This window comes from Cherax quadricarinatus, chromosome 46 (assembly GCF_038502225.1).
Source record: "Cherax quadricarinatus isolate ZL_2023a chromosome 46, ASM3850222v1, whole genome shotgun sequence".
In the NCBI taxonomy this organism is placed as follows: domain Eukaryota; kingdom Metazoa; phylum Arthropoda; class Malacostraca; order Decapoda; family Parastacidae; genus Cherax; species Cherax quadricarinatus.
Genome location: NC_091337.1, coordinates 500,231 through 525,687, shown reverse-complemented (window position 1 = coordinate 525,687; position 25,457 = coordinate 500,231). Strand labels below are relative to the sequence as shown.

General features: G+C 43.0%; 1 protein-coding gene across 1 annotated transcript in view; it reads right to left on the bottom strand.

Moving 5' to 3' along the window:
• LOC128696654 (mucin-3A-like) overlaps positions 1 to 18,381 on the bottom strand; it is a 37,453-nt gene extending 19,072 nt beyond the window's left edge. Inside the window, exon 1 of the mRNA XM_070094417.1 lies at positions 17,655 to 18,381. The gene's annotated coding sequence lies outside the window, so the exon portion shown is untranslated. The remainder of the gene's footprint in view (positions 1 to 17,654) is intronic.
• Positions 18,382 to 25,457: the final 7,076 nt, after the last annotated feature.

Sequence of the window (25,457 nt, the reverse complement as noted above, 5' to 3'; positions counted from 1 at the left end):
TAGTGGATGGTACCACTATGACCCCGCCTCCATCTGCTTCACGTCACCTCACTACAGTATATAAGCCACGTCTACGGCCCTATGCCCACTGTCGCTCGATCACACAGTCCGATCATACAGTTGCTCTACACCGCAAGAAGCCTCTCTTCGACCCCGTCGGGGTGTAGAATTTATATTCTACAAACGTGATATCCTTTTCACAATGGTGTCGAATCGTGTGAAAATCAAGCCTGTGAATGGTGCAATAAATGACTCCTCGAAGTTAGCTTTAGCTACCGTCGTTAGGACCTGCCTGCAGGTCAAATTTACGGCAATCCACTCTCTGAAAGACTCCTTCATTGTCGTCTGCACAGATGACACGGAAGCACTAAAACTAATGGACGACTCTTCAATCAGGACCCTACAAACACAACAATTCACTCTATCCCCGTCTCCATTCTTGAAGTCGAAACGTTCGGTCTTTGTGAAAAGACTTGACAATATCGTCACCTCTCTCTCTACTGAAGCACTGAAGACATCTATTGAGGAACAAAACACGTGGGCCTCGGTAGACAGCATCTCAAAGATCCCCAACGCCACATCAATGCTAAAGATTACATTCTCAGACATCTCCATGGCTGCCCAAGCTCTCTCTGACGGTCTGGCCATCTCATATTACCACATTCACCCAAGTCATATAGAACAAGAACGTTTCACATACATCTCCCACTGCTGGACCTGCTACTCCTATAATCACACCACCAAGGACTGCCCCATCAAGAATAAGAAGTTTTGTTCAAAATGTGGGAATGATGGACACGATTTCAGATCCTGCACCATTACTACAACACCAACATGTCTTAACTGCAAGGGTAATCATCATACCCTTGCAGCTAAGTGCCCACTCAGGAAAGAAATCATATTGAAGAAAACTAAAGTTCTGAAGAAGACCTCCAATTCACCGACATATGCTGCAATAACCAAACCACAAACCGACGCCATCAAGACTCTACACGCTAATCTACAGGCACCATCGCCCAGCAACTCCCTCTCTCCACTCCCCGACGGTGCTCCTTCCAAGGTGCTGTACTGCATGGTGTATGCACACCTTGCAAACGCAGCAAGCCCCGGCACTTTCAACACCACTATTAACGAACTATTCCGTCTGAACAACATGCCTGCCTTCAATTTTCCGGAATCCACACCTTCAGAAGACATCCTCAAGATCCTTCCCAACGTCCTGAACTTTACTGCACCTACAGACCTGTCTCCTGCCCAAGCAACTGCTCCTGTAACTTCTATAACCACTTCCACCGCTGACAACGTTGATCAAGTTGACTCAACCACCGCCTCCCACCTCTCCCAGCCTGCTGTTACACAACCATTACACCTCACAGCTGCTCCTGTCGAACCTCAGTCACCTGCTACCACCATTGTAGATTCTCCCAGTGAATCCATTCCAGAAGAGGAAGATAACGACGACTCCAGTAAACCCTCATGGGAAAACCTTACATTTTACACTTCTCCTTCAAATACTGACACCATGACCTGTACTGAACTCTACAAAAGCCTCGGTGCTGGAACAGTCAAGTATGCATGTGAATCACCGCTTCACTTCACACTCACCCAAGTTCTTGAGTTCATCAAGCCTCTACGTTTCACCTTCAGCAACAAGGCTAAATTATACCACCTATCTAGAAGCAGCTTCAGAAAGTTTGAAAATGGCTCCATTGCTAACCTGCCTCCTCAGTTACTCCTATAACTCCCATATGTGTTCTACCCTCTGATGTGACCTAGCCTGCTGCCAGCTACTCAAGATTCAAGACTTCAACTACAACAAGTTCAATGCAACAGTCCCTGCTATTCCTGTTCTCAAGTCTGCCCCACGATCGCCTTAGCTGCTGGGTTAAGCCCTGGCTCTATTTCTCTTACTAAGAACACTCCTCTCCAGAGCTATTCTTCATCTGTCCCGTCTTCCCCGCTCATCCCATTGGGATCTTACCTAAACTTGTTTGCTTTGCTTTGCCTATGCTGTGGAAGGGGAGGGAGGTAAGGAAGGGGAGGGAGGAGCAGGGAAGGGGTTGGGTAGGGAGGGAGGTTGGTTTGCTCTGAGGGAGGAGAGAATGTGCTTTCTAGAAGGGCAGGAATTTGCAACTGCAGTGTGTGACCCGCCGCAGTTAGAACATTTAAGGGGGAGGTTGCAAGTATTCCAGAAGTGGCCAGTTGCTGAACATCTGGAGCAGACTTGTGTAGATGTGCATGTGTTTTTGTCGTGGCCGAATTTGTAGCATTTAAGACATTGTGTGATTGGGTGGAAGTTCGGAGTGAAGAGAGCGTTTGGAGGAATGCGGATGGTCTTGGCAAAGATTCCTTGACTGAAGAGTGTAGAGGCGTCAGCAGGAGTAGAACAGCGTATTTTGAGAATGGTAGAGTTTTCTGGTCTGTAAATATCGTCAACAGAGACTTTGTTCTTAGTACTGATATCTTTTATTAAGTCTTCTTTGTCTGTGTCATAGGCTGTCAGGAGAGAGTAGTCTACGTGTTTAGCAATGACTGTGCTTTTGGCACGGTGCTCAGGAGTCCAAATAATGGTGAAGCCTGCGTTGAGAAGTTTTTGTCTGGTATCGCTTGAGGTGTACGCTTCGTAGGAATGTTTGTCAAGAAGGAGTTTGAAGCCTGAGTTGGTTTTGAAGACTTTAAGTTGAGGTGCACCAGTGATCTGATATAATAAATTTTCCGGACAGATAGTGGCATCAGGATTAGAAAATTTGAGGTTTAGCGAGAAGGAATTGGATTTAGTAGAAGCAGAGGCAGGTGTGGGAGGTTGGGGGAGAGTGGAAGGGGGGTGGGAGGTGGAAGGCAACGAAGGCATCGTCTAATTACGAAAAGATGTAATTGGAGGTGACAATCAGCAGGAGTAGAACAGCGTATTTTGAGAATGGTAGAGTTTTCTGGTCTGTAAATATCGTCAACAGAGACTTTGTTCTTAGTACTGATATCTTTTATTAAGTCTTCTTTGTCTGTGTCATAGGCTGTCAGGAGAGAGTAGTCTACGTGTTTAGCAATGACTGTGCTTTTGGCACGGTGCTCAGGAGTCCAAATAATGGTGAAGCCTGCGTTGAGAAGTTTTTGTCTGGTATCGCTTGAGGTGTACGCTTCGTAGGAATGTTTGTCAAGAAGGAGTTTGAAGCCTGAGTTGGTTTTGAAGACTTTAAGTTGAGGTGCACCAGTGATCTGATATAATAAATTTTCCGGACAGATAGTGGCATCAGGATTAGAAAATTTGAGGTTTAGCGAGAAGGAATTGGATTTAGTAGAAGCAGAGGCAGGTGTGGGAGGTTGGGGGAGAGTGGAAGGGGGGTGGGAGGTGGAAGGCAACGAAGGCATCGTCTAATTACGAAAAGATGTAATTGGAGGTGACAATCGGCCAAAAAGTGAGAGTACTCAGCTAGGCAAGTACGTGTAAGTAGACACACGTACTTGCCTGGCGCAGGACACTGAGGAGGTGAACTGTAGCTTGATGGAGCACTGTATATCCTGAGTGGTGGCGAGACTGGCTGTATGGCGTGCAGTCAACAGGCGAAGAGAATTCAGGCAGCAAGAGGCTTCCTGCCCTTCGGTCGGCAACCACCGACGCACCAATCCTGATGGTGGAGAGGAAGACGAAGGTCCAGCAAACACTACTCAAAGCACTACTCAACACGGGGTAATTTCGAGAGAGGCGAGATCGTCGATGTGTTAGGTAAGCACGCGTCACCACTCGAGCTAAGTCGCTTGATCGCTTCTCACTGTCGAAGTGTTCTGACACCCGCACTTACTTCCCTATCACACAATCTGTCACTGTCCTTGGCGTTAATCTTGACTACCTTCTTCGTTTACACGGACACATTCACTCAAGGCATGCAATAGCTAGTAAGGCCCTTGCGGGCCTCTACAAGCTGAAACATGCCTCTCAACGCACCAAACTACACCTCTACAAATCCCTAATACGTCCTCTGATAACTTACTCTCCTCTAGCCCTCTCTCTTGCAGCAAAAACAAACTTACTTAAGCTGCAGCGTGTCCAGAACAAGGCGCTGCGCTGGGTGCTTGATGTCAGATGGGAGGACTTCGCCACAAGCGAGTCTCTCCATGCCCAGTTAGACGTCCCTGCGCTGAATCTGTACTGGAAGAGGCTCAGTGACAGACAGATAGACAAACTTGAGACACGACATGACTACTGGACCTCTCTCCTTGACGAAGACATTCGCAGACCCACAAACCAACACAACCTTTTCTACTCCTTGCATGATCCTGCTCCTAACCCTACTTACAAATAACCTTGGATCCGCTGACAGGTACCTTCTAAGACAGGTACAATTCTCTGACCCACGTTCGCCTTAGCTTTTTTGGGTTAAGACATGACTCAGTTCTGCACTCCTCTCTAGCTCTAAAGGTCGCAAGTCCCTTACTCCCAGCTCACCCCACCGGAGTCCCAACAGAAGAACCGGAATTTCTCTTTTCAATATCTGTCCCACGATCGCCTTTGCTGCTGGGTTAAGCCCTGGCTCTATTTCTACGACTAAGAACACTCCTCTCCAGCACTATTCTTCGTCTGTCCCGTCTTCCCCGCTCATCCCATTTGGGATCTTACCTGAACTTTCGTTCGTTCGTTCGTTCCTATGCTGTCAACTTCTGACAGCATAGGGCTATGTATCTCTTCTCGGCAGTGTCTTCTCTGGGTGTGTTGAAGATGTTTAGTGCTCGCCGTCTGCAGTCTCTGATGAAGTGACGAGGATAGTGGAGTTTGGAAAATACTTGTTCAATTATAGTGCATTCTTCCTCAAGGAACTCGTTGCTGCAGATTCTGAGTGCACGCAGGAAGAAGCCTATAATTACACCAACGAGTTCCTTGAGGAAGAATGCACTATAATTGAACAAGTATTTTCCAAACTCCACTATCCTCGTCACTTCATCAGAGACTGCAGACGGCGAGCACTAAACATCTTCAACACACCCAGAGAAGACACTGCCGAGAAGAGATACATAGTCCTTCCCACCAACTCCATTGCCAAACATGTTTCCAACATCTTTGCCAAAACATCATTCCAAGTATCTACCTCCACAACCACGACCATCAAGGACATCACCAGTAGTAGGCAGGACAAGCCTCCATCCTCTGCAGGGGTATACATAATCCCTTGTAATGACTGCAACAAGTTATACGTGGGCGAAACATCAAGGGACCTCCAAACACGTATTTCAGAACACCAATACGCAAGCAGGTCTGACGACACAAGGAATGCCTGCGTACAACACCGTAATTCACACAACCACTTGATAAACTACAGAAACTCAAGACTTATCGCCACAGAAGACAACACTCAATACCGAAGAATCCTGGAATCATCACTTATTTCTATATCCGACAACTTCAACCAGAATAGTGGCTTCTATAACATAGCTGAACCACTTGCCAAGAAACTCCTTCATCGCTATCCCACATAAGAACACTGTAGAAGGTCTGCTCACAAACTTGTCCAGTCTCCTTTCCAAGCTACCCAAGTTTTTAGACTCTACAACCCAACTCGGTACATCATCAGATGCAGCATTCTTCACCTGACCTCAGCCGGACTATAAATACTCGCGTTCCTTCCACCCCAGGTAGTTCTGTTTGTGACTTGAAAAAGCCCACTGTGTGGGCGAAACGTAGTCAATAAAGGATCACATTATACTGCATTTGTGTTTATATTGCCATTGTGTCGGTATTTTATACCATTTATTTCCATAAGCTGAACATATTGGTCAGTAAGGTTAACCTCTCCTCTTCTGATGCGCCTATAAATTCCCCTTTTCTCCCCTAATAGATGCTTTAGCCTCCTGTTAACCCATTTGGGATCGTTATTATTAGACCTAATTTCTCTCTGGGGAATGTATATACTCTGGGCACTGTGTACATTATTAAGAAAACAATCATAAAAGCAGATCCCTTCATATTCATAAGTATGATTATCGTCAATAAAATCATTAGCTAGATAACCCCAATCAAGATTAGACAGATGTTCCCTAAGTCCATTATAATCGGCAGAACGAAAATCGGGGATTTTTACTGTATTATCATTATTCTTGCATTCCCAATTAATGCTAAAGGTGATGGATTTGTGATCACTTGCGCCAAGCTCTTCAGTGATCTCCAGATTATTCACGAGTGTTTCCTTATTTGACAAGACTAGGTCTAGCAAATTATTACCCCTGGTAGGTTCAGTTACACTCTGTTTCAGAAAACAGTCCTGAACTGTTTCCATGAAGTCACTGGACTCTAGATTACCTGTCAAAGAATTCCAGTCAATTTGGCTAAAGTTAAAGTCCCCTACTATGACTACGTTACTGTGTCCAGAAGCCCTAACAATTTCGTCCCAAAGAAGTCTCCCTCTATCGTGATCCAAGCCTGGAGGTCGGTATATTACACCTAGAATTAGTTTTTCTTGACCCTCCACGAACTCTACCCAAACAGACTCTGTTACTGCTCCATCTATTTTTATACCTTTTTTTATGCAACAATTAATATTTTCTCGAACATACACTGCAACTCCTCCCCCCTTCCCATTACATCTATCCACATTGAATAACTTAAATCCCTGAATATTACACTCAGCAGTCATATCCCGACTCTTTAAATCATACCACGTTTCAGTTAATGCAATGATATCAAAGTTCCCAGCACATGCTACCAAACGTAGTTCATTAATTTTATTTCTTGCACTTCGACTGTTAGCATAAAATACCATCATATGTTTTTTCTTCTGCACATTTTTCCTATTCATCTTTGTTTTTACACAATTTCTGAAATTATCATTACCCAGAGTTACTCCATGACAGTTACTATTAAGATTCTTAATATCAGAGCATAAGTCAATATATCCATATTCATTATTAATCATTTCAAAACCCATACCTCTGAACATTAAAATGGTATAAAATACCGACAGGTTGTTAGGTAAGACACATATGCAACAGTTAGGTATCTTTATTATGAAACGTTTCGCCTACACAGTAGGCTTCTTCAGTCAAGTACAGAAAAGTTGATAGAAGCAGAAGATACTTGAAGACGATGTAATCAGTCCATCACCCTTAAAGTTTTGAGGTGGTCAGTCCCTCAGTCTGGAGAAGAGCATTGTTCCATAGTATGAAACAATATGGAGAAGAAGTGACAGGATGGAGCTTTTATAGCGTATCTTTATTATGAAACGTATCGCCTACACAGTAGGCTTCTTCAGTCAAGTATCTTCTGCTTCTATCAACTTTTCTGTACTTGACTGAAGAAGCCTACTGTGTAGGCGAAACGTTTCATAATAAAGATACCTAACTGTTGCATATGTGTCTTACCTAACAACCTGTCGGTATTTTATACCATTTTAATGTTCAATCTGTCAGACACTGCAACACAAGGGTATCTTGGTACAGACCTGCAATCAACTTCGACAACTTCCACTAGTGAGAGGGGCTGGGTTTGAGAGGGACCTAACCTTTCAACATCTGAGTTCTTACCTCTCCTAGTGGCCTACGTCTCACCTCCTGGCGCTATAAAAGCTCCATCCTGTCACTTCTTCTCCATATTGTTTCATACTATGGAACAATGCTCTTCTCCAGACTGAGGGACTGACCACCTCAAAACTTTAAGGGTGATGGACTGATTACATCGTCTTCAAGTATCTTCTGCTTCTATCAACTTTTCTGTACTTGACTGAAGAAGCCTACTGTGTAGGCGAAACGTTTCATAATAAAGATACCTAACTGTTGCATATGTGTCTTACCTAACAACCCATACCTCTAACTAATCCTAGTTTAAAGTCCTAACAACCCCCTCAACTGAGTTAGCAAGAAAACCCACACCTGCCCTGGATAAGTGAACCCCATCCCTGGCATACATGTCATTTCGGCCATAGAAGTTGTCCCAGTTGTCAATGAATGGTACTGCATTATCCTTACAGTGTTTATCCAGCCAACAATTAATACCAATTGCTCTGGACAACCATTCATTACCAACACCTCTTCTTGGCAAAATGCCACATATAACAGGGCGCCCCCCCCCTTCTTCCTAATCATGTCTATAGCTGTCCTGAACCTTCTAACTAAATCCCCACTTCTACGCTTGCCTACATCATTGCCTCCAGCACTGAGGCAAATAATAGGATTGATCCCATTACCGTTCATGATGTTGTCAAGCCGGCTAACAATGTCCTCCATCCCAGCCCCAGGAAAGCATACCCTTTGTCTCCTACTCCTGTCCTTCAAGCAGAATGCCCTATCCATGTATCTAACCTGGCTATCCCCAACAACAACAATATTCTTACCTTCCTTGTTGTCATTCGTCGTGACGATCCCAGTAGTAGACTCACATTCGTCGGGTAGCACCGAGAATGCGTTGGAGGTTTCCACGGGAGTTTCCACAGCAGTCTCTTTCTTCTTCATCGTTTCTGGCTTTCCATTCGTCTTCTTGATCGTCAACTTCGTCGTCCCCTGCTGTCCAACCACTGACCACGATCCCTTCTTGACCTGAGGACTCGAAACAGGAGGACTACTACGAATCCTCTTGTTTTCCTCGGTCAATCGCCGTATCTCCATCTTCGCTGCCCTCAATTCTTCCTTAAGTTGCTGGTAAAGTTGCTCAATGGAGGGCATCTTGGTTCAGTCCACGGGAGCAAACAAGACACTTCTTCACAGAGTTAAGTACAGGTCAGCACTCAAAGTACAGGTCACCACTCAAGAGCACACAAACAGGTCTTCACTGAGCTAAGTACACGTCACCACTGAGCTAAGTACACGTCACCACTGAGCTAAGTACACGTCACGGGTTCTCTCTTGGAGAGATATCCTCAAGACCTTGTTATAATATATATCAATGATCTTGATGAAAGAATTACTAGTGATATGAGCAAATTCGCCGATGACACGAAGATAGGTAGGATAATTGATTCAAACGTAGATGTTAGGGAACTTCAGGAGGATTTAGACAAACTCTACTCTTGGTCAGAAAAGTGGCAGATGCAGTTCAATGTAGATAAATGCAAGGTTCTGAAGCTCGGGAGTGTCCATAACCCTAGCACTTATAAGTTAAATAATGTGGCAGGTCCCACTGTGATCCCGCCCCCCCCCCCTGCTTGGACTCATCTCACCACAGTATATAAGCCACCTCTCTGGCCCTGTGCTGCACTTCCTACAAGAGTGATGGACTGAGCACATCGATTCCAGGTTGAGGGACTGATTACCTCAAAACTTCTACTCTCCTTACCCATTTCTACTTTGTATTGGACTGATAAGAACATAAGAAAGGAGGAACACTGCAGCAGGCCTGTTGGCCCATACTAGGTAGGTCCTTTACAATTCATCCCACTAACAAACATTTGACCTACCCAATTTTCAGTGCTACCCAAGAACTAAGCTCTGACGTGCAAGTCCCACTCAAATCCAACCCATCCCACTCATGTATTTATCCAACCTAATTTTGAAACTACCCAAAGTCCTAGCCTCAATAACCCAACTAGGTAGACTGTTCCACTCATCTACTACCCTATTTCCAAACCAATACTTTCCTATGTCCTTTCTAAATCTAAACTTATCTAATTTAAATCCATTACTGCGGGTTCTCTCTTGGAGAGATATCCTCAAGACCTTGTTAATATCCCCTTTATTAATACCTATCTTCCACTTATACACTTCGATCAGGTCTCCCCTCATTCTTCGTCTAACAAGTGAATGTAACTTAAGAGTCTTCAATCTTTCTTCATAAGGAAGATTTCTAATGCTATGTATTAATTTAGTCATCCTACGCTGAATGTTTTCTAACGAATTTATGTCCATTCTGTAATATGGAGACCAGAATTGAGCTGCATAATCTAGGTGAGGCCTTACTAATGATGTATAAAGCTGCAGTATGACCTCTGGACTTCTGTTGCTTACACTTCTTGATATAAATCCCAGTAATCTATTTGCCTTATTACGTACGCTTAGGCATTGTTGTCTTGGTTTAAGGTTGCTGCTTACCATAACCCCCAAGTCCTTTTCGCAATCTGTATGGTTAAGTTCTACATTATTTAACTTATAAGTGCTAGGGTTATGGACACTCCCGAGCTTCAGAACCTTGCATTTATCTACATTGAACTGCATCTGCCACTTTTCTGACCAAGAGTAGAGTTTGTCTAAATCCTCCTGAAGTTCCCTAACATCTACGTTTGAATCAATTATCCTACCTATCTTCGTGTCATCGGCAAACCTATCTTCGTGTCATCGGCGAACCTATCTTCGTGTCACTGATGAAGCCACTGTGTTGCGAAACGTTTCTTCAATAAAGATTCCCATGTGTTGCATAAGTGTCTCAATTCTTCAACTTGTCGGTTTTCAAAACCATTCATCACATCTGTCAGACACTGCAACATCATGGGATCTTGGTACAAAGACTTCAACGCTTGCCCAACCTTTGGACGACGACCTACTTACACTAGTGGCAGGTCCCACTGTGATCCCGCCTCCCCCTGCTTGGACTTATCTCACCGCAGTATATAAGCCACGTCTCTGGCCCTGTACTGCACTTCCTACAAGAGTGATGGACTGAACACATCGATTCCAGGTTGAGGGACTGATTACCTCAAAACTTCTACTCTCCTTACCCATTTCTACTTTGTATTGGACTGATGAAGCCACTGTATGGCGAAACGTTTCTTCAATAAAGATTCCCATATGTTGCATAAGTGTCTCAATTCTTCAGTTGAAAGCTGAAGACTCAGACGAGTCACAGGGATGTTAGGAAGTACTTCTTCAGTCACAGAGTCGTCAGGAAGTGGAATAGCCTAGCAAGTGATGTAGTGGAGGCAGGAACCATACATATCGTTAAGACGAGGTATGACAAAGCTCAGGAAGCAGAGAGAGAGAGGACCTAGTAGCGATCAGTGAAAAGGCGGGGCCTGTAGCTGAGTCTCGACCCCTGCAACCACAATTAGGCGAGTACAAACACACACAAACCTGCAACCACAACTAGGTGAGTACACTTACACACCACACATTTCAAACACACCAGGTGTCTGTACATAAGTGCCTTTGATAACTGGTAACTAACACGCACACACACCATTCCCTGGCAAGCCTCAGGCTGTGCTTATGTACACACACACCATCCTCTGGCAAACCTCAGGCTGTATACATGTACACACACACACCATCCTCTGGCAAACCTCAGGCTGTACACATGTACACACATACACACACCATCCCCCAGCGAGCTGTACACATGTACGCACACCACTGGTCACTAACCACCTGCTGTGTTTACTTTGAGAGCAGCTGACGCTTAGTACGCCTCAGGTTCTTGTAAACAAACCACAAAAACATCCGGGCTTAATGTTGTGACCCACAACACGACAGTCCGCTGCAGTGACACTTGAGGATCTCATAATTATATCACTACCGTGACATGATACTCTCATACAATCATCATAGATGTTGAAGGAATTATTTTTTATTTTTTGGGGTACAAGTGATATAAAATACCGAGAAAATGTAAGTAGAAGGCGCGAGCAGTAAGGAAACCTTTGTTAAAAGGTGACTTATTACTTGGAACCCAAGTTTGTACACCAAACTTGAACACCAAGCTTGAACACCAAGCTTGAACACCAAGCTTGTACACCAAGCTTGAACACCAAGCTTGTACACCAAACTTGTACACCAGGCTTGTACACCAAACTTGTACACCAAACTTGTACATCAGGTTTGTACACCAAACTTGAACACCAAGCTTGAACACCAAGCTTGAACACCAAGCTTGTACACCAAGCTTGAACACCAAGCTTGTACACCAAACTTGTACGCCAGGCTTGTACACCAAACTTGTACACCAAACTTGTACATCAGGTTTGTACACCAAACTTGAACACCAAGCTTGAACACCAAGCTTGAACACCAAGCTTGTACACCAAGCTTGAACACCAAGCTTGTACACCAAACTTGTACGCCAGGCTTGTACACCAAACTTGTACACCAAACTTGTACATCAGGTTTGTACACCAAACTTGAACACCAAGCTTGAACACCAAGCTTGAACACCAAGCTTGTACACCAAGCTTGAACACCAGGCTTGTACACCAAGCTTGAACACCAGGCTTGTACACCAAACTTGTACACGAAACTTGAAAACCAAGCTTGTACACCAGGCTTGTACACCAAACATTAAACTTAAGCATTAAACTTGGACACCAAACATTAAACTTTGACACCAAACTTGGACATTAAACTTGGACACGAAGCTTGACACCAAACATTGTATTCAAGTTTAGTATCCAAACTTGGACGTCAAACTTGGATCCTAGACTTGGACAGTGATCCTGGACACCAAGTTTGGATAACGATCCTGGACACCAAGCTTGGACAATGATCCTGGACACCAAGTTTGGATAACGATCCTGGACACCAAGCTTGGACAATGATCCTGGATACCAAGTTTGGATAATGATCCTGGACACCAAGCTTGGATAATGATCCTGGACACCAAGCTTGGATAATGATCCTGGACACCAAGCTTGGATAATGATCCTGGACACCAAGCTTGGATAATGATCTTGGACACCAAGTTTGGATAACGATCCTGGACACAAAGCTTGGACAGTGATCCTGGACACCAAGTTTGGATAATGATCCTGGACACCAAGCTTGGACAGTGATCCTGGACACCAAGTTTGGATAATGATCCTGGACACCAAGCTTGGACAATGATCCTGGACACCAAGTTTGGATAATGATCCTGGACACCAAGCTTGGACAATGATCCTGGACACCAAGTTTGGATAATGATCCTGGGCACCAAGCTTGGACAATGATCCTGGATACCAAGTTTGGATAATGATCCTGGACACCAAGCTTGGATAATGATCCTGGACACCAAGCTTGGATAATGATCCTGGACACCAAGCTTGGATAATGATCCTGGACACCAAGTTTGGATAACGATCCTGGACACAAAGCTTGGACAGTGATCCTGGACACCAAGTTTGGATAATGATCCTGGACACCAAGCTTGGACAGTGATCCTGGACACCAAGTTTGGATAATGATCCTGGACACCAAGCCAGGACAATGATCCTGGACACCAAGTTTGGATAATGATCCTGGACACCAAGCTTGGACAATGATCCTGGACACCAAGTTTGGATAATGATCCTGGACACCAAGCTTGGACAATGATCCTGGACACCAAGTTTGGATAATGATCCTGGACACCAAGCTTGGACAGTGATCCTGGAAACCAAGTTTGGATAATGATCCTGGACACCAAGCTTGGTGCAAATAATGATTCATGATAATAATAATAATAAAAATAATAATAATAATAATAATAATAATAATAATAATAATAATAATAATAATAATAATAATAATAATAATAAAAATAAGAGAGCGACAACGTATTTTACTACATCAAGGAATAAGTTGGATACTTTCAAAGATTGTCGTGACATCATTCACGTCTATGCGGCTGCAAGATAGTTCCAGCTCTTACAGCGAAATACAGATGAGTCATAAAAACAACGGTTTGAGTGAGGTTGAGTGGCGTCAACACCGCTATGGTCAAGCAATCTGCAGCCAGCCGTCGTTACTGTACAGCTTGGCTGTGCTCTGTCGTTCAGTTCTTCTCGTGTGAGATGCGAACTCTGAACAGGGACTGGATGCTGCACCTCAGAGATGATTATTTTAATATATCGTATATATCATTGTGATTCTCCCCTCCCCCTCGTCCCACCCACCCACACACACACACACACACACACACACAGGACCCAGGAGAATAAGGAGAGCAGTCGTAGAGCCAGAAACGAATATGCACAGATAAGAAGGGAGGCCCAAAGACAATATGAAAACGACATAGCAGCAAAAGCCAAATCTGACCCGAAAATGTTGTACAGCCACATCAGGAGGAAAACAACAGTCAAGGACCAGGTAATCAGGCTAAGGAAGGAAGGAGGAGAGACAACAAGAAATGACCGTGAAGTATGTGAGGAACTCAACAAGAGATTCAAAGAAGTGTTCACAGAGGAGACAGAAGGGGCTCCAGAAAGACGGAGAGGTGGGGCACACCACCAAGTGCTGGACACAGTGCACACAACCGAGGAAGAAGTGAAGAGGCTTCTGAGTGAGCTAGATACCTCAAAGGCAATGGGGCCAGATAACATCTCCCCATGGGTATTGAGAGAGGGAGCAGAGGCGCTATGTGTATCCCTAACAACAATATTCAATACATCTATCGAAACAGGGAGATTGCCTGAGGCATGGAAGACAGCAAATGTAGTCCCAATCTTTAAAAAAGGAGACAGACATGAAGCATTAAACTACAGACCAGTGTCACTGACACGTATAGTATGCAAAATCATGGAGAAGATTATCAGGAGAAGAGTGGTGGAACACCTAGAAAGGAACGATCTCATCAACAGCAGCCAACATGGTTTCATGGACGGGAAATCCTGTGTCACAAATCTACTGGAGTTCTATGACATGGTGACAGCAGTAAGACAAGAGAGAGAGGGGTGGGTGGATTGCATCTTCTTGGACTGCAAGAAGGCGTTTGACACAGTTCCACACAAGAGATTGGTGCAAAAACTGGAGGACCAAGCAGGGATAACAGGGAAGGCACTACAATGGATCAGGGAATACTTGTCAGGAAGACAGCAGCGAGTCATGGTACGTGGCGAGGTGTCAGAGTGGGCACCTGTGACCAGCGGGGTCCCACAGGGGTCAGTCCTAGGACCAGTGCTGTTTCTGGTATTTGTGAACGACATGACGGAAGGAATAGACTCTGAGGTGTCCCTGTTTGCAGATGACGTGAAGTTGATGAGAAGAATTCACTCGATCGAAGACCAGGCAGAACTACAAAGGGATCTGGACAGGCTGCAGACCTGGTCCAGCAATTGGCTCCTGGAGTTCAATCCCACCAAGTGCAAAGTCATGAAGATTGGGGAAGGGCAAAGAAGACCGCAGACGGAGTACAGTCTAGGGGGCCAGAGACTACAAACCTCACTCAAGGAAAAAGATCTTGGGGTGAGTATAACACCAGGCACATCTCCTGAAGCGCACATCAACCAAATAACTGCTGCAGCATATGGGCGCCTAGCAAACCTCAGAACAGCATTCCGACATTTTAATAAGGAATCATTCAGGACCCTGTACACCGTGTACGTTAGGCCCATATTGGAGTATGCGGCACCAGTTTGGAACCCACACCTAGCCAAGCACGTAAAGAAACTAGAGAAAGTGCAAAGGTTTGCAACAAGACTAGTCCCAGAGCTAAGAGGTATGTCCTACGAGGAGAGGTTAAGGGAAATCAACCTGACGACACTGGAGGACAGGAGAGATAGGGGGGACATGATAACGACATACAAAATACTGAGAGGAATTGACAAGGTGGACAAAGACAGGATGTTCCAGAGATTGGACACAGGAACAAGGGGACACAGTTGGAAGTTGAAGACACAGATGAATCACAGGGATGTTAAGAAGTATTTCTTCAGCCACAGAGTAGTCAGTAAGTGGAATAGTTTGGGAAGCGATGTAGTGGAGGCAGGATCCATACATAGCTTTAAGCAGAGGTATGATAAAGCTCACGGCTCAGGGAGAGTGACCTAGTAGCGATCAGTGAAGAGGCGGGGCCAGGAGCTCGGACTCGACCCCCGCAACCTCAACTAGGTGAGTACAACTAGGTGAGTACAACTAGGTGAGTACAACTAGGTGAGTACACACACAAACCCACTTACAGAAACCACGTAACGGTGTTCAACAAACCACCACCACGCAAGGGAAGACATAGACGGGAATGTGAAGACGACTAAAAACAAATGATTATAGTCATCCTGGATTTAGGAACGCGAACCGACAAGATCAAAGCAAAACTAATAATGGGAGACTTTCACCAAATATATATTGAAAAAAAAATGGAAACTAAATGGAGATACAGACACATGGAGAACTAAGGTGATGGAGATAGTGACGGGCAAATTAATGTACCAGCATGTAAAGAAAACATGCAAAAGGAGATGGTCATATAGCGTACTGTGAATGAGAATCCTTCACGAACACTCGAGGGGAAAATGTCCATAAATTTGCAACAAGAGATGAGAGAAGTTTAAGAAACTAAACCGGAGCTAGAAGACAGAAGAACCAAAAGAGACAACAGTACACAAGATATTCAGAGGCCTTGATAAGGTAGACAGGGACACACCCTTTGAAAAATGGAGATTGAAAACGAGAGGCACAACTATGATGAATACAGTGTCAGAAAAAACGTGACTGGACAGCAGCTGGAGCTATCACTAATTTCTGTGTATTAGATGGATCCAGGTTAGTTCAGTGTATGTACTAACGCCTCCACGAACAAGTAGTTTTAAAGCAATTAACAAACTGCGACTAGCCGGAGATCGAACCCGTGTATTGACCCGCTTGGTGGGAAGCCACAAAATCCAGGACGCTCTAACCGCTTAACCATCAATCCTGGATACATGATGTTTATGGGATTGATGGCTCAGCTCAGCTAAACCATAAATACTTGTATTTACAATATCTTGTTTTCGACTGGAGGTTATAGTCTCTCTTCCTCAAAAAAAAAAAAGAAGAAAAAAAAAAAAAAAACGTTCTGGTGACCCATTATCTCTCCCTCCCCCATTTTCAGACTTTTCTTCAATTGAATATTAATTTATTACAGTTGCGGGTTGGTTCGAACACAGAATATCATTATAATAATAAAAAAAAAAACGGCGCATTACGTACGGAAAGATAAAGGGGACTCCATTATTATTGTAGAAAAAGACACTTATGTACAGTTCAGGACTGTTAGGTAAGACACATGCAACAGTTAGGTATCTTTATTTAGAAACGTTTCGCCTACACAGTAGGCTTCTTCAGTCGAGTACAGAAAAGTTGATATGTGTGATGAATGGTTTGAAAAACCGACAAGTTGAAGATTGAGACACTTATGCAGCATATGGGAATCTTTATTCAGGAAACGTTTCGCCACACAGTGGCTTCATCAGTCCAATACAAAGAGGAAGGCGTAAGGAGAGGAGGAGAATGAGGTAATCAGTCCCTCAACCTGGAGTCGATGTGTTCAGTCCATCAATCTTGTAGAATGGACTGATGAAGCCACTGTGTGGCGAAACGTTTCCTGAATAAAGATTCCCATATGCTGCATAAGTGTCTCAATCTTCAGAAAAGTTGATAGAAGCAGAAGAGACTTGAAGACGATGTAATCAGTCCATCACCCTTAAGGTTTTAAGGGTGTAGGCGAAACGTTTCGAAATAAATATACCTAACTGTTTCATATATGTCTTACCTAACAATCTGTCGGTATTTTATACTATTTTAATGTTCACAGTTCAGGACATTTATTATAGGGAACGTTTCGCCACTCGTGGCGAAACGTTTCCTTTAATAAATGTCCTGAACTGTACATAAGTGTCTTTTTCCACATCTTGTCGGTATCACCATACCATTTCCTCTATTATTATTGTAATATTCAAGGGAAAATCGCTTAACGTTCAGGTGTCACACACCACCTGGAGAATGGATGACAATCACGTAGGATCCTTGGAAGAGGCCAGTAGTGCTCATTCCTCTGATCAAGAACATGAAGGAATCCCCTGAAGGGAACGAGAGTGTGAACTTACCTCCGGAGAGCCTGGGGAGGTGTGGCCAGTCCTGGAGGAAGCGAGCAACGGAACCTGCACAGTTACTCCAGTGTTGGGGTCGAGTTGTGACTCCAGGCTTTTAACTGTTCCCAGCAGCAGCAGCAGCAGCAGCAGTCACTACCTGTGTTTATTCCCTGCTCCTTGGCCACGCTCCTCCACTTCTCGATGATCGCAGTACTATGAGAGTCTTGCAATTACTAAATGTTCTCCGTAACTATTTTCTTCTGCCTTTCGAGATTGAAATCAGTCGTCTCTTTTTATTCTGCTTGGCTGATAGTAATGCAACACTTGCTTATTTACAAGCGAATCTCAGTTTGTGGTCTGTTATAATATTAGGTGTTTATCCGAACGAACACTGATTCTTTAAAATTGGGATATATAATACTTTCTTTGAAGTCCAGAGCAGCAGTTAAACATTTTCTGTTACGCTTGGTTTCCTAGCATAAATCATTCCCCGACATTGTTTACAGTGCCAGTCAGACGAGGCATACTTTATATTAACTTAGACCCTTATATCAATTGCATAAATGGATCTATCAGGTTAAGCGAAAATCCTTGAATATTTTCTGTGATAACAGCAATTTTCCAATTTGTTCTTGACTTCAAGCAGCAAATGCCTACATGCCACTTTAAGCAGTCTTAAATACCATCACAACACAAAACATGTGTCAGTACAAACAAGAGCGGCGAATAAACGCACCCTGCAAGGTGCTACAGACGTTTGGGTTAGTGACTTCTGTTCCTCAGGTACGACGACCAGCAGTGACTGTCTGGCAGCGGGGTACAACCATGGCACCCATCCAGATTTTTACCTTAAAATTTTAAATAAAAATGCTGCCCATAAGCAATTTAATGTTATAGTTGTTTCACTGCTGATGGTAAAATGTGTTCACCCTGTGAGCCCAACCGTGAACAATAAAGCTTGTTAGGTAAGACACATATGCAACAGTTAGGTATCTTTATTTCGAAACGTTTCGCCTACACAGTAGGCTTCTTCAGTCGAGTACAGAAAAGTTGATAGAAGCAGAAGATATTGAAGACGATGTAATCAGTCCATCACCCTTAAACTTTAAGGGTGATGGACTGATTACATCGTCTTCAATATCTTCTGCTTCTATCAACTTTTCTGTACTCGACTGAAGAAGCCTACTGTGTAGGCGAAACGTTTCGAAATAAAGATACCTAACTGTTGCATATGTGTCTTACCTAACAATCTGTCGGTATTTTATACCATTTTAATGTTCAACAATAAAGCTGTTTAACGGACGTTCGTCGCGTGGTAGTGACGTAGTATGTGACTTTCATATCTTCCCGTAAAAAATAATTTGTGAAATGTATATGAGTATTTATATCTCGTCATGTGTGCGCCTGAAGCACTGACGGGTTGCTAGTGTGGCTAGTAACTAGTGGTTGCTAATGTAGCTAGCAACCACTGGTTGGTGGCCACAGTAGCAGGCCCAGCGAAGATGCTAACGTCGCCATGCTGTGTGTCACACAGTGTGAATATAATAATGGTATTTACTGGTGACAAGATTTGGTGCACATGCGTCTTACTTATCAGCTTGTCGGACTTGTGTATCATTGTTATATTCACAGAGGAAAGCGCAGCTAAGAGCCTGTGTGAGGTACGCGCATTCTTGTGTAGATAAAGACAAATGTCGGTATGTAAGACACATAGGCAACAGTTAGGCAACTTTATTCCGAAACGTTTCGCCTACACAGTAGGCTTCTTCAGTCGAAGTGTTTCGCCTACACAGTAGGCTTGATGAATGTATATACTCTGGGCACTGAGTACATTATTAAGAAAACAATCATGAGGGGATCTGCTTTTATGATTGTTTTCTTAATAATGTACTCAGTGCCCAGAGTATATACATTCCCCAGAGAGAAATTAGGTCTAATAATAACGATCCCAAATGGGTTAACAGGAGGCTAAAGCATCTATTAGGGGAGAAAAGGGGAATTTATAGGCGCATCAGAAGAGGAGAGGTTAACCTTACTGACCAATATGTTCAGCTTAAAAGAGAAGTAATAAAGGCGATTAGAAAGGCTAAACGTGACTATGAAATTAGAGTTGCTAATGAATCAAAGACTAATCCAAAGGGGTTCTTTCAAGTGTATAGGACGAAGGTGAAGGAAAAAGTAGGACCTCTGAAAACTGGGAATGGACAGCTGACGGATAATGAACTGGAAATGTGTTCATTATTTAATGACTATTTTTTGTCAGTTTTTACACAGAAAGATGTAAATGAGATTCCAGTAATTAACAATTATTTAGTTCCTGATGAATTTAAGTTAACTAATGGTTTAGAAAGACACGTAAGCAAACACTATAACATATTTATTAGAAAACGTTTCGGTCCTGGGACCTTGATCACTTCTAACCATCGATGTGTTCAGTCCATCAATCTTGTAGATTGATGGACTGAACACATCGACTCCAGGCTGAGGGACTGATTACCTCATACTCCTCCTCTCCTTACGACTTCCTCTTTGTATTGGACTGATGAGGCCACTGTGTGGCGAAACGTTTCCTGAATAAAGATTCCCATATGCTGCATAAGTGTCTCAATCTTCCCATATGCTGCATAAGTGCCTCAATCTTCATCTCCCCTCATTCTACGCCTCTCCAGAGAGTGGAGATTTAAGGCTTTAAGTCTATCTTCATACGGGAGGTTCCTTACACAGTAAATCATTTTAGTCATTCTTCTCTGTATGTTCTCTAATGAGTCTATGTCCATCTTGTAGTAAGGGGACCAAAACTGAGCAGCATAATCTAAATGAGGCCTCACTAGTGATGTATAGAGCTGTAAAATAACTTTTGGACTTCTGTTACTTATACTTCTTGAGATAAATCCAAGTAATCTGTTGGCCTTGTTGCGCACACTAAGGCACTGCTGTCTTGGCTTTAGATTTCTGCTTACCATGACTCCCAAGTCTTTTTCACATTCTGTATGACCAAGCTCTACTTCACCTAGATTATAGCTTCGAGGGTTATTTTCATTACCAAGGGCAAGTACCTTACACTTATCCACATTAAACTTCATCTGCCATTTTTCAGACCAAGACATTAATTTGTTCAAATCGTCCTGGAGTTCATTGATATCCTCCTCAGAGTGAATTATACGGCCTCATTCGCTCCCGTGGACAGAACCAAGATGCCCTCCATCGAGCAACTTTACCAGCAACTTAAGGAAGAATTGAGGGCAGCGAAAATGGAGATACGGCGATTGACCGAGGAAAACAAGAGGATTCGTAGTAGTCCTCCTGTTTCGAGTCCTCAGGTCAAGAAGGGATCGTGGTCAGTGGCTGGATAGCAGGGGACGACGAAGTTGACGATCAAGAAGACGAATGGAAAGCCAGAAACGATGAAGAAGAAAGAGACTGCTGTGGAAACCCCTGTGGAAACCTCCAACTCATTCTCGTTGCTACCCGACGAATGTGAGTCGACTACTGGGATCGTCACGACGAATGACAACAAGGAAGGTAAGAATATTGTTGTTGTTGGGGATAGCCAGGTTAGATACATGGATAGGGCATTCTGCTTGAAGGACAGGAGTAGGAGACAGAGGGTATGCTTTCCTGGGGCTGGGATGGAGGACATTGTTAGCCGGCTTGACAACATCATGAACGGTAATGGGATCAATCCTATTATTTGCCTCAGTGCTGGAGGCAATGATGTAGGCAAACGTAGAAGTGAGGATTTAGTTAGAAAGTTCAGGACAGCTATAGACATAATTAGGAAGAAGGGGGGCGCCCTGTTATATGTGGTATTTTGCCAAGAAGAGGTGTTGGCAATGAATGGTTGTCCAGAGCAATTGGTATTAATTGTTGGCTGGATAAACACTGTAAGGATAATGCAGTACCATTCATTGACAACTGGGACAACTTCTATGGCCGAAATGACATGTATGCCAGGGATGGGATTCACTTATCCAGGGCAGGTGTGGGTTTTCTTGCTAACTCAGTTGAGGGGGTTGTTAGGACTTTAAACTAGGATTAGTTAGAGGTATGGGTTTAGAAATGATAAATAATGAGTATGGATATATTGACTTATGCTCTGATATTAAGAATCTTAATAGTAACTGTCATGGAGTAACTCTGGGTAATGATAATTTCAGAAATTGTGTAAAAATAAAGATGAATAGGAAAAATGTGCAGAAGAAAAACCATATGATGGTATTTTATGCTAACAGTCGAAGTGCAAGAAACAAAATTAATGAACTACGTTTGGTAGCATGTGCTGGGAACTTTGATATCATTGCATTAACTGAAACGTGGTATGATTTAAAGAGTCGGGATATGACTGCTGAGTGTAATATTCAGGGATTTAAGTTGTTCAATGTGGATAGATGTAATGGGAAGGGGGGAGGAGTTGCATTGTATGTTCGAGAAAATATTAATTGTTGCATAAAAACAGGTATAAAAATAGATGGAGCAGTAACAGAGTCTGTTTGGGTAGAGTTCGTGGAGGGTCAAGAAAAACTAATTCTAGGTGTAATATACCGACCTCCAGGCTTGGATCACGATAGAGGGAGACTTCTTTGGGACGAAATTGTTAGGGCTTCTGGACACAGTAACATAGTCATAGTAGGGGACTTTAACTTTAGTCAAATTGACTGGAATTCTTTGACAGGTAATCTAGAGTCCAGTGACTTTATGGAAACAGTTCAGGACTGTTTTCTGAAACAGAGCGTAACTGAGCCTACCAGGGTTAATAATTTACTAGACCTAGTCTTGTCAAATAAGGAAACACTCGTGAATAATCTGGAGATCACTGAAGAGCTTGGCGCAAGTGATCACAAATCCATCACTTTTAGCATTAACTGGGAATGCAAGAATAATGATAATACAGTAAAAATCCCTGATTTTCGTTCTGCCGATTATAATGGACTTAGGGAACACCTGTCTAATCTTGATTGGAGTTATCTAGCTAATGATTTTATTAACGATGATCATACTTATGATTATGAAGGGATCTGCTTTTATGATTGTTTTCTTAATAATGTACACCGTGCCCAGAGTATATACATTCCCCAGAGAGAAATTAGGTCTAATAATAACGATCCCAAATGGGTTAACAGGAGGCTAAAGCATCTATTAGGGGAGAAAAGGGGAATTTATAGGCGCATCAGAAGAGGAGAGGTTAACCTTACTGACCAATATGTTCAGCTTAAAAGAGAAGTAAAAAAGGCGATTAGAAAGGCTAAACGTGACTATGAAATTAGAGTTGCTAATGAATCAAAGACTAATCCAAAGGGATTCTTTCAAGTGTATAGGACGAAGGTGAAGGAAAAAGTAGGACCTCTGAAAATTGGGAATGGACAGCTGACGGATAACGAACTGGAAATGTGCTCCTTATTTAATGACTATTTTTTGTCAGTTTTTACACAGGAAGATGTAAATGAGATTCCAGTAATCAACGATTACTTAGTTCTTGATGAATTTAAGTTAACTAATATTACTGTCACGAGGGACATGGTTATTAAACAGATAGACAAACTGAAGCAAAATAAGTCCCCGGGACCCGATGAGCTGTTTTCCAGGGTACTTAAGGAATGCAAGATGGAGCTTAGTCAGCCATTAACGAGTGTATTCAATGCATCCATCCTTACCAGTGTTGTGCCAGAGTTGTGGAAGATGGCTAATGTGGTTCCTATATTCAAATCAGGGGATAAGTCCACTCCTTCAAATTACCGTCCAATAAGCCTGACATCTATAGTGGGCAAGTTATTAGAATCAATTATAGCTGACATTATCAGAAGTCACCTTGAAGAACATAACTTGATAAATGAATCTCAGCATGGATTCACGAGAGGTCGTTCCTGCCTGACAAACTTACTGACGTTCTTCAATAGAACATTTGAGGCAGTTGACAGCGATAAGGAATATGATATTGTTTATTTGGATTTTAGTAAAGCTTTCGATAGAGTACCTCAAAAGAGACTCTTAAGAAAAGTGGCAGCTCATGGTACAGGAGGTAAAGTTCTAGCATGGATTGAGGCATGGCTAACCAATAGAAAGCAGAGAGTTACCATTAATGGAGTGAAATCTGAATGGGGATTAGTCACTAATGGCGTTCCACAAGGATCAGTTTTAGGCCCTCTCTTGTTCATAATTTACATTAATGACCTTGATGAAGGGATTACGAGTGACATGAGTAAATTTGCTGATGATACAAAGATAGGCCGTATAATTCACTCTGAGGAGGATATCAATGAACTCCAGGACGATTTGGACAAATTAATGTCTTGGTCTGAAAAATGGCAGATGAAGTTCAATGTGGATAAGTGTAAGGTACTTGCCCTTGGTAATGAAAATAACCCTCGAAGCTATAATCTAGGTGAAGTAGAGCTTGATCATACAGAATGTGAAAAAGACTTGGGAGTCATGGTAAGCAGAAATCTAAAGCCAAGACAGCAGTGCCTTAGTGTGCACAACAAGGCTGACAGATTACTTGGATTTATCTCGAGAAGTATAAGTAACAGAAGTCCAAAAGTTATTTTGCAGCTCTATACATCACTAGTGAGGCCTCATTTAGATTATGCTGCTCAGTTTTGGTCTCCTTGAACACTAAAATGGTATAAAATACCGACAGGTTATTAGGTAAGACACATATGCAACAGTTAGGTATTTTTATTTCGAAACGTTTCGCCTACACAGTAGGCTTCTTCAGTCGAGTACAGAAAAGTTGATAGAAGCAGAAGAGACTTGAAGACGATGTAATCAGTCCATCACCCTTAAAGTTTTGAGGTGGTCAGTTCCTCAGTCTGGAGAACAGCATTGTTCCGTTGTCTGAAACAATATGAAGTTGAAGTGACAGGATGGAGCCTTATATAGCGCCAGGAGGTGAGACGTAGGTCACTTTGGGAGGGCAGGTCCCTCTCAAACCCAGCCGTTCTCACTAGTAGAGGTTGTCGAAGTTGATTTCAGGTTGTTAGGTAAGACACATATGCAACAGTTAGGTATCTTTATTTCGAAACGTTTCGCCTACACAGTAGGCTTCTTCAATCGAGTACAGAAAAGTTGATAGAAGCTGGAGAAGAGCATTGTTCCATAGAATGAAACAAAATGGAGATGAAGTGACAGGATGGAGCTTTATATAGCGCCAACAGGTGAGACGTAGGTCACTAGAAGAGGTAAGAACTCAGATGTTGGGTCCCTCTCAAATCCAGCCGTTCTCACTAGTAGAGGTTGTCGAAGTTGATTGTAGGTCTGTACCAAGATACCTCAAAACTTTAAGGGTGATGGACTGATTACATCGTCTTCAAGTCTCTTCTGCTTCTATCAACTTTTCTGTACTCGACTGAAGAAGCCTACTGTGTAGGCGAAACGTTTCGAAATAAAAATACCTAACTGTTGCATATGTGTCTTACCTAACAACCTGTCGGTATTTTATACCATTTTAATGTTCAATCTGTCAGACACTGCAACACAAGGGTATCTTGGTACAGACCTGCAATCAACTTCGACAACCTCTACTAGTGAGAACGGCTGGATTTGAGAGGGACCTGACCTCCCAACATCTGAGTTCTTACCTCTTCTAGTGACCTACGTCTCACCTCTTGGCGCTATATAAGGCTCCATCCTGTCACTTCATCTCCATATTGTTTCATACTATGGAACAATGCTCTTCTCCAGACTGAGGGACTGACCACCTCAAAACTTTAAGGGTGATGGACTGATTACATCGTCTTCAAGTATCTTCTGCTTCTGTCAACTTTTCTGTACTTGACTGAAGAAGCATACTGTGTAGGCGAAACGTTTCATAATAAAGATACC